This window comes from Eschrichtius robustus, chromosome 11 (assembly GCF_028021215.1).
Source record: "Eschrichtius robustus isolate mEscRob2 chromosome 11, mEscRob2.pri, whole genome shotgun sequence".
Classification (NCBI taxonomy): domain Eukaryota; kingdom Metazoa; phylum Chordata; class Mammalia; order Artiodactyla; family Eschrichtiidae; genus Eschrichtius; species Eschrichtius robustus.
In genome coordinates, this window is record NC_090834.1 from 11,405,333 (window position 1) to 11,417,233 (window position 11,901).

Here is an 11,901-nt window from a genome sequence, read left to right on the forward strand (position 1 = left end):
TCTCCACATCTGTGTTTCTATTTCTGCCTTGCAAACCGGTTCATCTGTACCATTTTTCTAGATTCCACATATATGCGTTAATATACAATATTGGTTTTTCTCTTTCTGACTTACTTCACTCTGTATGACAGTCTCTAGGTCCATCTACATCTCTGCAAATGACCCAATTTCATTCCTTTTTATGGCTGAGTAATACTCCATTGTGTATATATACCACATCTTCTTTATCCATTCGTCTGTCGATGGGCAATTAGGTTGCTTCCATGACCTGGCTATTGTAAATAGTGCTGCAATTAACATTGAAGTGCATGTGTCTTTAGATTTATGGTCTTCTCAGGGTATATGCCCAGTAGTGGGATTGCTGGGTCATATGGTAATTCTATTTTTAGTTTTTTAAGGAACCTCCATACTGTTCTCCATAGTGGCTGTATCAATTTACATTCCCACCAACCGGGAAAGAGGGTTCCCTTTTCTCCACACCCTCTCCAGCATTTGCTGTTTGTAGATTTTTTGACTATGCCCATTCTAACCGATGTGAGGTGATACCTCATTATAACTCTTAGAGGAAAACATAAGAATGCTCTTTGACATAAATCACAGCAAGATCTCTTTTGACCCACCTCCTAGAGTAATGGAAATAAAAACAAAAATAAACAAATAGGACCTAATGAAACTTAAAAGCTTTTGCACAGCAAAGGAAACTATAAACAAGACGAAAAGACAACCCTCAGAATGGGAGAAAATATTTGCAAACGAATCAACGGACAACGGATTAATCTCCAAAATATAAAAACAGTTTATGCAGCTCAATATTAAAGAAACAAACAACCCAATCAAAAAATGGGCAGAAGACCTAAGTAGACATTTCTCCAAAGAAGACATATAGATGGCCAAGAGGCACATGAAAAGCTGCTCAACATCACTAATTATTAGAGAGATGCAAATCAAAACTACAAAGAGGTATCACCTCACACCGGTCAGAATGGCCATCATCAAAAAATCTACAAACAATAAACGCTGGAGAAGGTGTGGAGAAAAGGGAACCCTCTTGCACTGTTGGTGGGAATGTAAATTGATACAGCCACTATGGAGAACAGTATGGAGGTTCCTTAAAAAACTACCTTATGATCCAGCAATCCCACCCCTGGGCATATATCCAGAGAAAACCATACTTCAAAAAAGATACATGCACCACAATGTTCATTGCAGCACTATTTACAATAGCCAGGACATGGGAGCAACCTAAATGTCCATCAACAGAGGAATGGGTAAAGAAGACGTGGTACAGTGGAATATTAGCCTTAAAAAAGAATGAAATAATGTCATGTGCAGCAACATGGATGGACCTAGAGATTGTCATACTGAGTGAAGTAAATCAGACAGAGAAAGACAAATATCATATGATATCGCTTATATGTGGAATCTAAAAAAAAGGGTACAAATGAACTTATCTACAAAACAGAAATAGAGTCACAGAGGTAGAAAACAAACTTATGGTTACCAGGAGGTAAGGGTGGGTGAGGGAGGGATAAATTAGGAGATTGGGATTGACATATACACACTACTATATATAAAATAGATAACTAATAAGGACCTACTGTACAGCACAGGGAACTCTACTCAGTACTCGGTAATGACCTATATTGGAGAAGAATGTAAAAAAGAGTGGATATATGTATGTGTATAACTGGTTCACTTTGTTGTAAACCTGAAACTAACACTACATTGTAAATCAACTATACTCCAAAAAAAATTAAAAAAAAAAAAAAAGCTGCTCGGTGGCTCTGCCTAAGCGTGAGCAAGAGTAGAAAAGAAAATGAAATTAACTAAGTTCACTTAAGAGAAGTTGAAACTTAGGGACAATATGGTCTGCTGCATCATCCATGGGATTGAATTATGTGTCCATTGCCATTAAGAATGAAGGGTTTATCTTTTCCTAATGACTTAAACACATTATAAAAGAAATGTGTGTAAGGACCCTGTTTGATTCCAACTATAGACAGGCCTCTGAAATATACCATGTTCAGAAGAATTTTAAATAATTTTTTAATGGTCTAGGCCCTATACAGATCATGTAGAAAACCTGACCTCTGACCACTGTTGTAAATCAAGAATGATTAATTTAACCTTTCTGTCCTTCTATGTAATGATCCATGGCAGATATGGTCCTGACCACTCCTGTTCTGAGCACTTGTTAGTTCTACACAGTCAGTAAACATTTACTGAATATTCCACTATGTGCTAGATGTTAGGCTGGGCCCAGGAGAAACAATGGTTATTAACACAATGTTGCTTATCTTCAAGAAAACTTCGGTTTAGTATGTGAGATAGACCCATAATCGATAACCACAATACAGTGTGCCAAGTATTAGGATTATGAAGGCATACTGTTCGTAGTATGTGTTCAACTAGTCAGTCATATCATACTACTATAGTAGGAGAGATGGAAGAGAAGGTACATTAATTGAATGTCTACTGTTTGCTCTATATTTTATATAGGTCATCTCATTTACTCTTCACAAGAGTTCTACACGGTAGATATCACTTGCCCCAGGCTCTATGGCTCAAGGAAGAAAGTCACTTACCCAGGGGTAGGTGTTTAAAAAGTCTGGACTAGGATCTCTCTCTCTCCAAAGCCCAGCTATTTTCCCAATACCCTGAAGCCTCCTGGGGTGCTACATTTATTTGTATATGTCTGTCTCTTAGAACGGGTTGTATTCATTTTAGGGTGAGAATCTTGCCTACCTCATTATTTTCCTCCTATGCCAAAGTATACTAATTAGTTGGTCAACAAATATGCATTTCATAACCAAAATGTAGTACAAGTTTCACAAAAAGATGTTCCCTAGAAGAACATAATTGGCATTGAGTTATTATTTGTAAGAAAAAAAAATGAATGAAAGAGAGACTGTATGAATGAATCAATGAATGCATGAATGAAGGCTGAACTTGCTTTTGGCTCAGGGCACTTGCGTTTGCTGGTCCCTGGTTGGGGATTGTCTTCCCCCACATTTTTACATGACTTGCTTCCTCAACACTCTCTTCAGTTCCCAGCTCAAGTGTCACCTTATCAGCACCACCTTCACTGGCCACCCTATGTAAATAGCAACTACCCCTCCAGCTGTCACCTCCACCTCCTGACCTGCTCCAGTTTTTTTTCACAGCACTTTACCACCCCCTGACATACAGTATATTTGCCAGTTCATTCATCCTGTCCCTCCACGGGAGCCCGCACCCCACGTGAGCAGAAGCCTTTTCTGCCCTGTGTACTGCTGCAGCCCCGGTGTTGTAAGTGCTCAATTAATATCTCTTCCAGGAATGAACTTGACTGTTAAACACAGTCATAGAGATCAAATTCCTTCCTTACCTTTTCTCTTGTTTTGCCTGGAAAAATTAAATAATTTTATCAACGCTTTAAACAGTGCTGTGTTCCAAAAGTATATCATCTTTCTGTGAAAAAGCTATGAGGTTGTCTTTTCTTTTATGTCTTTGTCATGTGCACAGAGGATGGGGTTTTGTTGGGATATGTCACTGCTTTTTCCCATCTGCAGAAGTTGGAGATAAAACAGCGTGTCTAATCTCTCCTCAGTGAGTTGAAAGGTTAAAAGAAGTGCTTTCTACCCCCTAAGAGGAAGGTGTTTTGACACTCTCCACTTCTACTTTCCTCCTCATGACTCAATTTTGGTGGTGGTTTGGAAGTTAAGTGAAAGATTGTTTTAGCCACTATAATATTGGAAGAGCGAAAAGAAACTCTGAAGGTTAATATTTACTAGCAGGACAAAAGAGTTGCAAACAGCTCAACTGGAGTTTTCCCTGTCTCCTGCAGATAACTCACAATCAAAATTCTTTCACTGTAAAGGAGGGCCCTTCACTATCTCATGCAGGCTCTTTTTTTGTCTTAGATAATTAGAGAAAGTACTCGTTTCAAGATAGCATTGAAACATAATACCATAATAATATTCATTGCAATGGAATTTTACCTTTATGATAATATTATCTAGTGTGGCAACCAATCTCATTCCCCAATTCTCTGTGTCTCTAACTACTTGGAGAAACATTCTAACATTGTGATATTTAAGGGTAGGTCCTATGTGACTAGGGTGTTAACAGACTTTAATGCAGAACCTTTGGGATTAAAATAAACGATGAGCTACTAAGTGCACACTCAAAGCTGAAATAGTAATAATACTTTATCTGACACTCCACTTTTCTCACTTTTTCGTCACCACCCTCTCTGCAGTAGAAAAAAGTCAGAATTGGAAATTTTCCCCAAATTACAGGAGAGATTCCAAGATCAATAACATCTTACAGTCACACAGCTAGAGAAGATACGGCCAAAACTCGAGCCCGGGTCTTTGGGCTCCGATGACCTCCTCAACTTGCTCTCAACAGCCCAGAAAAATGGAAACTGTGCCATGCACTATAGGCTCTCCCCTTCAGGATCTAATTGCTGGATCTCCAAGTCAATAACATATCACAGTTTGGACCATATTGAAAAGAGGAAGAATTTGTGGAAATAATTCAAGATGAGAGCAAAACTGGCAATTGTGACCCAGCCCAGGCCTGTGACTTCTGGGGAGAAAGCCCTGAATCACATACTGAACAGAGGGAAGCAGAAGTCCCCAAATGAGCGAGCTGCCAGAGCAGGCTGATTTGGGGTCCGGCCAAGCATTTACTCTGAAACCCTCATGGATTCAGCAGTAAATCATTGTTTCTCTTCTTAAATTCTTTCTCTGCAAAGAGGAGTTATTTCCTTTATGATTAATAGTTCCCCGAAACTATTCATGTGGGTGCATTTCTTTATCGCCTCTCTCTCCTCTCTCTCTCTCTCCCTCCCCACCTCCTCCCCCCTTTCCACATCCCACCTCCCTCTTTTCCCCTATTTTGCTCTTTTTATCACAGCTTTTAAATCCTCATTCTTGCTTGGGATATTACTTTTTATTACTGCGTTAAAAATTACCACAAAGTTGGCATCTTAAAGCAACACAGATTCATCATCTCGAGGTTTCTACATGTCTGAAGACTGGGCAGAGCATGAATTCTCTGCGTAGGGTCTCACTGGGCTGAAATCAAGGTGCCAGCTGGGGCTGCAGTTCTCATCTGGGTCCTCTTCCAAGATCACTGGTTGTTGGAAGAATCCGTGTCCTTGAGGCCATTGGACGGAGATGCCCCTTTTCCTGCTACCTGTCAGCCCAGAACTGCTTTCCCTGGCAGTTCCTTGTCATCTGCCCCCACTGTCCATTCACAACACGGTGTTTGCTTCCTTCCAGAGCAGCTGGAGTCTGTCTTTCTAACCTCCTCTTGTACAACCAGTTGGAGAAAGCTCTTTGCTTTTAAAGGACCAATGTGATTAGGTCAGGTCATCCACTGTGCCATGTAGCATAACCTAGTCACTGGAGTAAAGCCATCATAGTTCCAGCCCCAGTGCTGATGCAGGGCATGCGTACAAGGAGCATGGGAAATCTTGGGGACCATCTTGGAATTCTGCCTACCATATTTAGCTTCGTACTCCATTTCTGTAGCATGTTGTACACATCAAAGTTTTTTCTTTTTCTTTCCAGGACACAATTCTGCCCTCCTATTTGAACCACTCTTCGTTTGTCCTCTGAGAAGCCAGTTTCTTGAATCTCCCCTTTCTCCTTCCACACTTCCCGAGCTTAGAGGGTATGATATTGTATTACTTATATTACTTATCTCTCCTCCATAGGACTTAGCACCGTGTCTTACCAGAGAAGATGTTCATTATATGTTTGTGGGATGAGATTGGATTGGTTCGAATCATTGCATGTCTTTGAGAAATTAGGCATTTAGCTAGCAGACTTTTTTTTTTTAAACATCTTTATTGGAGTATAATTGCTTTACAATGGTGTGTTAGTTTCTGCTGTATAACAAAGTGAATCAGCTATACATATACATATATCCCCATATAGACTGCTTTATTGCACTTCCAGGCCTCAAGGACTGAGCAACAGTCACCTGAACCTCTGGCAGGCAGCTCGCTGGACTGACACTGCAGTTACCTCTCTAGGTTGCTAGGAGAGAGCTCCCAACCAACTGACGATTCTATGATTTCATCGAATGCAAGGGGCAGTCAAGAAGGATCGGGGGGGAAAGGCCTCTTTATAAAGAGTGCATTAAACTCTCTACCTCTTTTCCATTTCATGCTCACTCATTGCATTTTTTTTTAATGTACTTTAAAAATCTTTTTGAAAGCAACGTCTTTTCTATTCAGGTGGAATAATATGATTCACCCTGCACTGCCCATGGTCCCTACTGTGTGTGCTTCCAGGGGATATAGCAAAGGGCTACTTTCCCTTACAGCCTTTGATCTGTTCCTTCTACATCCTATAATTTCCATCCACACCCAAGAGCCAAGTGCTGTGTGGGGCTAATTAAACACTATAATTATCCATGAGTTATGGCCCAGAAGCAGAGAGAAAATCTAACACATGTCTGATTGTAATATCAGGTAAATACTCAAGATATGTGACTGGTGAAATGCAAAGTATTCTGTTCATTTAATATTCATGATGAATAGTGAATTAGTCTAATCACATTAGCTATTCTATTCATTTATTAGGTGAGAGTGATTAGATGTGAATAGCTGTGGAAAAAACCCTCTCAAGTTGCAAAAATTAGACTTCTATAGTTTTATTATGTTTATTTTCAACTGAGGATAATTGTCTGTAGATTTCTCTGAGACTAGTCTACACCCCTCCCTTATCTTTGCCCCATGAAAAACTGAGTGCAGATCACAAGGGTAGAGAGAGCAGATGAGACAATGCAGATCTGGCATACAAATGCTCATATAGATTGTACAAACATGTGAAAATATTGCATATCAACATTGCACTTCCAAGGATATAACCATACTATTTTTTCTTTTATTTTTTTATTGAGGTATAATTTACATACAATAAAATGCATAAATCTTGCCACTATGGAAAACAGTATGGAGTTTCCTCAAACAGCAAAAAATAGAACCACCATGTGATCCAGCAATTCCACTCCTGGGTATATATATATATATCCAAATAAAATGAAAACACTAATTCAAAAAGATATGTGCACCCCAGTGTCCACAGCAGCATTATTTATAAGAGCTAAGATACGGAAGCAACTTAAGTGTCCTCAACAGATGAATGGATAAAGAAGATGTGTAAAAAAAAAGAAAAAAAAGAAATGAGAAGAAAATCCAAAAAAGAGGGGATATATGTATGTATACATATAGCTGATTCACTTTGCTGTACAGTATAAACTAACACACTATTGTGAAGCAACTATACCCCAATACAAATTTAAAAAAAAAAGAAACTAGAAAAAAATACACACACATACACACAATGGAATGTTACTCAGCCATTAAAAAAATGAAATTCTGCCATTTGCAACAATATGGATGGACTTAGAGGGTATTGAGCTTAGTGAAATAAGTCAGACAGAGAAAGACAAATAGTGTCTGTTATCACTTATATGTGGAATCTAAAAAATAAGACAAACAAATATAACAAGACGAAACAGACTCACAGTTACAGAAAACAAACTAGTGGTTACCAGTGGGGAGAGGGGAGGGGGAGCGACAAGATAGGGGCGGGAATTAAGAGGTGCAAACTACTATGTATAAAATAAATAAGCAACAAGGATGTATTGTACAGCACAGGGAAATATAGACTTTTTTTTTTATTCTCAAGAAGAAAAAAAAAACACCATATTTATTTAGTTTAACATTTACCCAGATCTAAAGAAAAAGATGTCAAAAGATAACCTAGGACATATACCAAAGCATGCACTCCCTGACCCAGATAACCTAAAAGAAAAAAATAAGGGCAAAGTTCTGTCCAACAGATAAATTTATCTTCGCTTCTGGAAGATGTTTCCACGTTCTCTCCCTCTTGCGGCCTCTTGGGCCTTCAGAATAGCAGCCTTTCCCCGACCGGCCCTGAGCCTTGGGTTTATTTTTCATGCTCTTTAACATGGGTGCGTTTTTCAGTACGTCAGGCAAAATCAGAAAGCGGATCTTGCTGCCATGGATGTACACCTGCTCCAGCTGTGCCACTCGGCCATCTCTGTACGTGACTGTGATGTTGGACATCTGGCAGTTCATGTTGTCCTCGGCTTCAATGAGCTTCCCTCGATACACCTCACCAGTGTTCATCTCCCATGTCACGATGTGACCCTTAGCCTCATGTAGGACTTGAATCGCATGCCAGTAGACATCTCGGCAGGAAGAGAGTTTGGCTCTGGTCTCCTCTTCCTTTCTGGTGCGGAGGTGACTCTTGCGACTGTGAAGGCGTGAGGCGAGTGAATGGCGGGTCCTGCCTAGACATTATTTTGCACTAACTTTAAATGGAGTATAATCTATAAAAATATTGAATCACTGTGTTGTACACCTGAAACTAATATGATATTATAAATCAACTATATTCAATAAAAAAATAAAACTTAAGTGTACAGCTCAATGAATTTTTACCTAAATAGATGCCCATATAAGATACAGTTCAAGATCCACATTTCCTAGAAATGTTCCCTTGCTCCCCTTCTCAGTCAATACCCACCGCCTCCCCAGAGGTAACCACTATTCTAACTTCTATCTCCATACACTGGCTTAGCCAGTTCCTAACTTCATCCAAATGGAATCATACAGTCCCATAATACTTTTTAAAGAACTGTATGTATAAAGTCAATTTAATAGAGAAAAGCAAAACAAAGGGGAAAATCTATTATCCCACCACCACCACCACCAAAAATGAAAAAAAGAAAACCTTCAACATTAAAACAATTGATATATACATATCATTAAATATTTCAGACACGACAGAAAAGTATTTGGGAAAGCCCTCACTTTTCAAGAGTTGTTTATTACTAAGCAAACCCTGCTGGATCTTCCCCATTGGTTCCTTCAGATCCCCCCTCCATCCCTCTGCAGCCTTCTCTGGGCCCCTGGAGGCTGGCCTTTGTGGGCTACATCAATGGCTCCTGGCTACCTTGTGTCTACTTGGGAACTGAAAAGGATAACACTAGCCATAGATGGGAGGGCAGCCAGTGAGTTAGGTGGGCATGTTCATTCCCCTGACTCTCCCTGCTTCACCTGAGGCAGCCTCTCCTAAAGCTAGCTGCTCTCCCCAAGAGTAGGAATGGCCTTTCCCCTTGACTCTTAGGCCAGGCTGCTTACACTTCCCAGCTTGGGCTTGCCCCTGATTGCTTCAGCACCTCTGGCTGGCTTTCCTTCATCCTTCCCATGCCTTTGTAAATAACCCCTTCATTAAACGCTACTCCATTTGAATGTGCTGTCTTCTGCCACTGACTACCATCCACATTAAGTTTTAAATAGGGTTTTTAGGAAATACTTTTGCATCCATCATGTGCATAGGCTATACAGTGCTTCATGGGTGATAAACTGTTTCTACAGGTTCGCTTTATTAGCTACCTCCTTCTAATCAAAGGACACTTACATCATTCACATCCCTAATTCATCCAATCTTTAAGCAGAACAAGGAGACTTGACTTGTCTTCAGGCATGAGCAGGTAGAACCAACATCACTACAGTGGAACTGAAGCCCAAGGCGGATGAGAAAATAGTCAGAAAACAACTAACTTATTTTAAGTGTCCAGATCCCTAAATCCAGACAAACTGCATCCTGGAGTGTGAAGATACTCAGAGGTGCTGTCAGAGCCACCATCTTTTTTAAAGAACTGTGGAAAGAACCGGAGATGTTTACTGTGAAGTAGCAAAGACCTGAGAGGAGGGGACAGGATAGCTCTCTAGGGATGAGACCATCTCTGAGGCTCCAGAGGATGGGTTCACACCCAGGCAGTAGAGGTTACAGTGAATGTGGCTCATGGCCTGTCAATTTCACTTCATTCATTCACTTATTCAACAAATAATTACTGAGAATCTACCACCTGCTGGGCACTGTACTCAGTGCCAGTATAATAAATATAACGGTAAACAGAGACAAAGCTCCTGATGCCATAGCTTGTTTTTATGGGAATAGACAATAAGTAAATAAAGGAATATATAATACGTCAAGATTGATAGGTGCCGTAAAAAAGTAAATCCAGGTAAAGAGGGTATAAGGAGGTGAAGGAGGGCGCTCCCTTTTATATAGTGTGGTCAGGTTCAGATGTCTGAGAAGGTTTCTTCTCTGAATGATCCGCTTAGATATCTGGGTGGTGGGGTGGAGGTAGGAATTCACGTGGATACACAGGAGAAAAATGGTCCAAGTTGAGAGAACAGCATCTACAAAGGTCCTGAGGTGGGTGCATATTTCACCATGTTTGGGGAATAGCAAGGAGATGATGACTGAAGTCAGACCATCATACCCAGCGGTGAATAAGGAAATTGGTAGAAACTAAGCTTCCACCTTAATCTGCTGGAGACAGATTGTGTAGGGTCTTGGGCCCTTAATAGTACTTTGCCTTTTACTTTGAGTGAGATAGGAAGCTACTGGAAGATACTGAGCAGAAGAGAGATATGATGACTGTTTTAAAAGGATCACTCTGGATCTTGTGTAGAATAAACTATAGTTGAGTGGAGGAGGAAGTAAGGAGACAGTTAGGAGGCTGTTAACCCCCATGAGAGAGGATGGTGAGCTGGACTAAACTCAGGGTGTCAACAGAATGGTGAGAAGTGGTTGTTAGATTGGATATATTTTTGAAAGTAAAGTCGATAGCATTTGCCATTGAATTGGAGGTAGGATGTGATAACAAATGATGTGTCAAAGATGATCTCAAGGTTTTAGAGAAGAGAAAATTGTAGCATGTAATTGTCATTTATTGAAATAGGAAAAACTTCACAAGAGCAGATTTCAGGGGAAAAGAAGAAGTTTGGTTTGGGATGTGATAAATTAGAGACATCAGTTAGACATCCAAGCAGAGTTGTTAGGGAAGCAATTGACTATATGAGTCTGGCTTTCAGGAGAGAGGGCCAAAATGGATATAGAAACTGGGGAGTTATCAGTATATGAATGGTATTTAAAATCATGGGATTAGATGAATCCCTCTTTCCCACCCCTAAGTTTGTGTAAACTGAGAACTGAGCCCTGTGGCACTCAAAGATTTTGAGGTCATGAGGAGGAGAAGGAACCATACCAAAAAAAAAAAAAGATTGAGGAGGAACTGCCGGTGAAGTGGGGAGAACCCAGAGGGAGTGGTACCCCAGGGACTAGTGAAGAAAGTGCTTCAAGTGATCAACTGTAGCTAAGGTTGCTTACAGTAGACCAAGCAAGATGGTGCCTGAGACATATATCCAGGGTAAACTCTAGTTCAAAAAGATACATGCACCCCAATGTTCATAGCAGTGCTATTTATAATAGCCAAAACATGAAAGCAACCTAAATGTCCATCGACAGATGAATGGATAAAAAAGATGTGGTGTGTATATATACATATATATATGTGTGTGTGTGTGTGTGTATGTGTGTGTGTATATACACACATATCACTCAGCCATAAAAAAGAATGAAATAATGCCATTTGCAGCAACATGGATGAACCTAGAGATTATTATACTAAGTGAAGTAAGTCAGACAAATACCATATGATATCACTTATATGCGGAATCTAAAAAAATGATACAAATGAACTTAATTACAAAACAGAAACAGACTCACAGACATAGAAAACAAACTTATGGTTACCAAAGGGGAAATGGGGGGATGAATTGGGAATATGGGATGAACAGATACACACTACTGTATGTAAAATAAACAACAAGGACCTACTGTATATCACAGGGAACTATATTCAATATCTTGTAAAAACCTACAATGGAAAAGAATCTGAAAAAGAATGTGCATATATATATATATACATACATATATATGACTGAATCAGTTTGCTATACACATAAAACACTGTAAGTCAACTACACTTCAATTAAAAAAAATAAATTTTTAAATT

General features: G+C 39.7%; 1 pseudogene; it reads right to left on the bottom strand.

The window, feature by feature from the left end:
• Nucleotides 1-7,796: 7,796 nt before the first annotated feature.
• On the bottom strand, nucleotides 7,797-11,295 carry LOC137772098 (small nuclear ribonucleoprotein Sm D3-like; annotated as a pseudogene).
• Between the last annotated feature and the right edge of the window lie 606 nt (nucleotides 11,296-11,901).